The sequence below is a fragment of the Triticum aestivum genome, chromosome 4A (genome assembly GCF_018294505.1).
Source record: "Triticum aestivum cultivar Chinese Spring chromosome 4A, IWGSC CS RefSeq v2.1, whole genome shotgun sequence".
In the NCBI taxonomy this organism is placed as follows: Eukaryota; Viridiplantae; Streptophyta; class Magnoliopsida; order Poales; family Poaceae; genus Triticum; species Triticum aestivum.
In genome coordinates, this window is record NC_057803.1 from 103,064,250 (window position 1) to 103,070,249 (window position 6,000).

Below are 6,000 nucleotides of genomic sequence, written 5' to 3' on the forward strand. Positions count from 1 at the left end.
CTTTAGGATCTTCTTGGGCAATAGTTGTTTGATCTTGCTGTAAAAAAGAGAAAGTTTTGTGCTCACGAAAACAATTATAATTTTTACGAGAGAGCGATAAAATACCCATTCCAATTGCAGTAAATCAATATACAAATTTCTCAGGTCGTCCTAATTTAGCACAATTTTTGGAGTTACAGAAGTATTCGAAATAGTCAGATTGCTACAGACTGTTCTGTTTTGATAGATTCTGTTTTCTTTGTGTTGTGTGCTTATTTTGATGGCTCTATGGTTTTCTTTGATGAGTTTTTGCCATAGAAAAGTTGGAATACGGTAGATATAATACAAAAACAAAATATGAATTGGTTTTATACATCACTTATAGTAGTGGTTATTATTCTTATACTAACGTATCTCACAAAGGTTTTTGTTGAGTTTTGTGTGATTGAAGTTTTCAACTTTTGGGTTATCTTACGATCGATGAAGGAAGGATCTAAGAGCCTAATATGAGGATGCCCTATCATCCCAAGCTATTATCCAAGAATGAGCAACCAACTAAGCTTGGGGATGCCCCCGAGGGGCATCCCTACTTTCTTCCAACAACTATCGGTATTTTACTCGAGACTATATTTTTATTCGTCACATGATATGTGTTTTGCTTGGAGCGTGTTGTATGATATGTGTCTTTGCTTGTTTTATTTTGTGTTTTAAGTCATCAATCCTTGCTGGACACACCTATTTGAGAGAGTTAAAATTATATCATGACTTGTTAGAATTGCTTTCTACGCTTCACTTAAATCTTTTATGAGCTAGGACTTGCTCTAGTGCTTCACTTATATCGTTTTGAGCATGGTGTGCTTTATTATTTTTGAAGAAATGCTCTCTTCCTTCACTTAGATTTGTTTGAGAGTTAGTAAAATTTTGAATAAATTCTCTCTTGCTTCACTTAAATTATTTTGAGAGAAAGAAAAATTTGTCATGCTCATGATCTTCAAAATTTGTCATGCTCATGGATATACACCTCCCAAAATATTTTTATCTCTATTTTTTCGCTTTGAGCTCCGGCACCTCTACAAATCCCTACCTCCCTCTGCGAAGGGCCTTTCTTTTTTACTTTATGCAATTTTTATTTTTTGAAATTTGAGTCTCCATCTTCTCTCATAAAAGCACCAACTAGGAGGCAATATGATCGTGCTCAAGTATTGAGTGTAGTTAATATTCGAGTGTGTTTCATGAATGGATCAATCTTTGAGCATGATGGGCTAGGGATAAATTGTTTTAGCATTGATATTTTGAAATACATGGTTGCTTGTTGATATGCTTGAGTATCTAAATTATTATGTCAAAACTAGACTATTGCTTTGAATCACATAAAAGTCCAAATGTCCATGCTATAAAGAAAAGAATATGATATGACTTGATGAACATCACACCACATCAAGAATTCTGTTTTTATCACTTACCTACTCGAGGACGAGTAGGAGTTAAGCTTAGGGATGCTGATACGTCTCCAACGTATCTATAATTTTTGATTGTTCCATGTTGTTTTATTACCAATCTTGGATGTTTTATAATCATTTTATAGTCATTTTATATCATTTTTTGATACTAACCTATTGACATAGTGCCAAGTGCGAGTTGCTATTTTTTCCATGTTTTTTACATCGCATAAAATCAATATCAAGCGGAGTCCAAATGCCACGAAATTTCATGATGATTTTTTACGGGCCATAAGGAAGGTAATGGGCCCTGGTTGCACCTGGGGGGTGCCCCGAGGGGGCACAACCTACCAGGGCACGCCAGGAGGCCCAGGCACGCCCTGGTGGGTGGTGCCCACCTCGGGTGCCCCCCGAACCGCCTCTTTGCTCTATAAATACCACAATATTCCACAAACCCTAAAGGCATCAACGGAGTATTCCATCCAGCCGCCGCAGAGTCCAGAACCACCAGATCCAATCTAGACACCATCTCGGATGGGGTTCACCACCTCCATTGGTGCCTCTCCGATGATGCGTGAGTAGTTCTTTGTAGACCTTCGGGTCCATAGTTAGTAGCTAGATGGCTTTCTCTCTCTCGCTGAATTCTCAATACAATGGTCTCTTGGAGATCCGAATGATGTAACTCTTTTGCGGTGTGTTTGTTGGAATATGATGACCTTCGAGTTTATGATCAGTCATATCTTTTTATATCCATGAAAGTTATTTGAGTTTCTTTGATCTCTTATATGCATGATCTCTTATAGCCTCGTATTTCTTCTCCGATATTTGGGTTTTGTTTGACCAACTTGATCTATTTATCTTGCATTGGGAAGAGGTGCCCGGTAGTGGGTTCGATCTTACGATGCTTGATCCCAGTGACAGAAAGGGAACCGACACGTATGTATCGTTGCTACTAAGGATAAAAAGACGAGATCTATATCTACTGCTATATAGATAAACGGATCTTGTCTACATCAGGTCATCGTTCTTATTGCATTACTCCGTTTTTTCATGAACGTAATACACTAGATGCATGCTGGATAGCGGTCGATGTGTGGAGTAATTGTAGTAGATGCAGGCAAGAGTCGGTCTAGTAATCTTGGACGTGATGCCTATGTAATGATCATTGCCTGGATATCGTCATAATTATTTGAAGTTCTATCAATTGCCCAACAGTAATTTGTTTACCCACCATTTGCTATTTTTCTCAAGAGAAGCCACTAGTGAAACCTACGGCCCCCGGGTCTTCTTTCTCATATATTTTGCCTTGCGATCTACTTTTCCTTTGCATTTTCATTTTATTAAACCAAAAATCCAAAAATACCTTGCTGCATTTTATCTTTATTTATTTTATTTGGCGTTCGATCTATCAATCTACTACAATTTACCTCACGTCTGTTTGCCTATCTTGAGGCATCGTACCCCGGAAGGGATTGACAACCCCTTTAACACGTCGGGTTGCGAGGTGTTGTTATTTGTAGGTGCTGCTTACGCTGTGTTGCTTGGTTCTCCTACTGGTTGGATACCTTGGTTTCAAAATTGAGGGAAATACCTACCGTCACTGTGCTACATCATCCCTCCCTCTCCAGGGAAATACCGATGTAGTTCCAGCTACCATTAACATCCGACTACATCAACCGCGTTACTAAACGCTTCCGCTTTTGGTCTACGAGGGTACATGGACACACTCTCCCGTCTCGTTGCTATGCATCTCCTAGATTGATCTTGCGTGATCGTAGGTAAATTTTTTGAAATACTGCGTTCCCCAACAGTGATATCCGAGCCAGGTCTATGCGTAGATGTTATATGCACGAGTAGAACACAAAGAGTTGAGGGCGATAACAGTCATACTACTTACCACCAACATCTTACTTTGATTCAGCGGTATTGTTGGATGAAGCGGCCCAGACCGACATTACATGACCGCATTCATGAGAATGGTTCTACCGACGTGCTTCGCACACATGTGGCTGGTGGGTGTCTGTTTCTCCAACTTTAGTTGAATCGAGTTTGACTACGGCCGGTCCTTGTTGAAGGTTAAAACAGCACACTTGATGAAAAATCGTTGTGGTTTTAATGCGTAGGTAAGAACGGTTCTTGCTAGAAGCCTGTAGCAGCCACGTAAAATTTGCAACAACAAAGTAGACGACGTCTAACTTGTTTTTGCAGGGCATGTTGTGATGTGATATGGTCAAGACATGACGAGATATAAATTGTTGTATGAGATGATCATGTTTTGTAAAAGTTATCGGCAACTGGCGGGAGCCTTTTGGTTGTCGCTTTATTGTATGAAATGCAATCGCCATGTAACTGCTTTACTTTATCACTAAGCGGTAGCGATAATCATGGAAGCAATAGTTGGCGAGACGACAATGATGCTATGATACGTCTCCGTCGTATCTATAATTTTTGATTGTTCCATGCCAATATTCTACAACTTTCATATACTTTTGGCAACTTTTTATACTATTTTTGGGACTAACATATTGATCCAGTGCCCAGTGCCAGTTCCTGTTTGTTGCAAGTTTTTTGTTTCGCAGAAAACCCATACCAAACGGAGTCCAAACAGAATAAAAACTGATGGAGATTTATTTTGGAATATTTATGAATTTTGGGAAGTGGAATCATCGCGAGACGGTGCCCGAGGGGGGCACGAGGTAGGGGGGCGCGCCCCAGGGTGTCAGGCGCGCCCCTGAGCCTCGTGGCCACCCCGTAAGGCGGTTGGATCCCTTCTTTTGCCGCAAGAAAGCTAATATCCGGATAGAGATCGTGTTAAAATTTCAGCCCAATCGGAGTTATGGATCTCCGGGAATATAAGAAATGGTGAAAGGGAAGAATCTGGGAACGCAGAAACAGAGAGAGACAGAGAGATAGATCCAATCTCGGAGGGGCTCTCGCCCCTCCCACGCCATGGGAGCTAAGGACCAGATGGGAAACCCTTCTCCCATCTAGGGAGGAGGTCAAGGAAGAAGAAGAAGAAGAAGAAGAAGGGGGCCCCTCTCCCCCTTGCTTCCGGTGGCGCCGGAGTGCCGCCGGGGGCCATCATCATCACCGTCATCTTCACCAACAACTTCACCGCCATCATCACCAACTCCTCCCCCCTCTATGCAGCAGTGTAACATCTCTCTTACCCACTGTAATATCTACTTAAAGATGGTGCTCAACGCTATATATTATTCCCCAATGATGTATGGCTATCCTATGATGTTTGAGTAGATCTGTTTTGTCCTAATGGCTATTTGATGATCGTGATTGATTTGAGTTGTATGTTTTATTATTGGTGCTGTCCTATGGTGCTCTCCGTGTCGCGCAAGCGTGAGGGATTCCCGCTGTAGGGTTTGCAATATGCTTATGATTTGCTTATGGTGGGTGGCGTGAGTGACAGAAGCACAGACCCGAGTAAGTAGGTTGTTTGCATATGGGATAAAGGGGACTTGATACTTTAATGCTATGGTTGGGTTTTACCTTAATGAATCTTTAATAGTTGCGGATGCTTGCTAGAGTTCCAATCATAAGTGCATATGATCCAAGTAGAGAAAGTATGTTAGCTTATGCCTCTCCCTCAAATAAAATTGCAATAATGATTACGGGTCTAGTTATCGATTGCCTAGGGACAAATAACCTTCTTGTTGACAAAAGCTCTTTACTAAAACTAATTTAGTTGTGTCTTTATCTAAACAGCCCCTAGCTTTTATTTACGTGCTCTTTACTTTCTTGCAAGCTTACCCAAAAACACCTACAAAGTACTTCTAGTTTCATACTTGTTTCCGGTAAAGCGAACGTCAAGCGTGCGTAGAGTTGTATCGGTGGTCGATAGAACTTGAGGGAATATTTGTTCTACCTTTAGCTCCTCGTTGGGTTCGACACTCTTACTTATCGAAAGAGGCTACAATTGATCCCCTATACTTGTGGGTTATCAAGACCTTTTTTCTGGCGCCGTTGCCGGGGAGCAATAGCGTGGGGTGAATATTCTCGTGTGTGCTTGTTTGCTTATCACTAAGTAATTTTTATTTACTGTTCTTAATTGTTTTCTATCTTTAGTTATGGGTAGGAAACGCAAAATACCAAAAAAATTAGTTGTACCTACTGAACCAATGGTTGAAGAACCACTCAAAATCTATCACACTGCTGAAGCTTATTACTTGGATCATCTTCGATCCCTATGTGCTCGTGCCGAAACTCCAACTAGCTTAGTTGAGGGCAAATCTTTAGATGAGCATGCTTGTTATGTGCGACACCGTATATCTGAAAAAGGGAAACTATTATGGGGTCAAATTCAACGTTTGCAATGCTATGCTTGGAATTTATGTGAAATATATGATTTTACTTGTTGTTCTGAAAACCCTAAGAAACACCTTCCCTACCAATGTGAGTTTATTGATATTGGAATCTTATCTTCATATGCTAAGGGTGTTTATAATTACTATGATGTTCAACAAATTGAAGAATTTGTTGCTTTTAAGGGTGCTTTTGAAATTGCTTCTTTGATTGAAAAGTATGATGCTACTCTTTACAAATCTGAAAATTTTGCCATATTTAAATA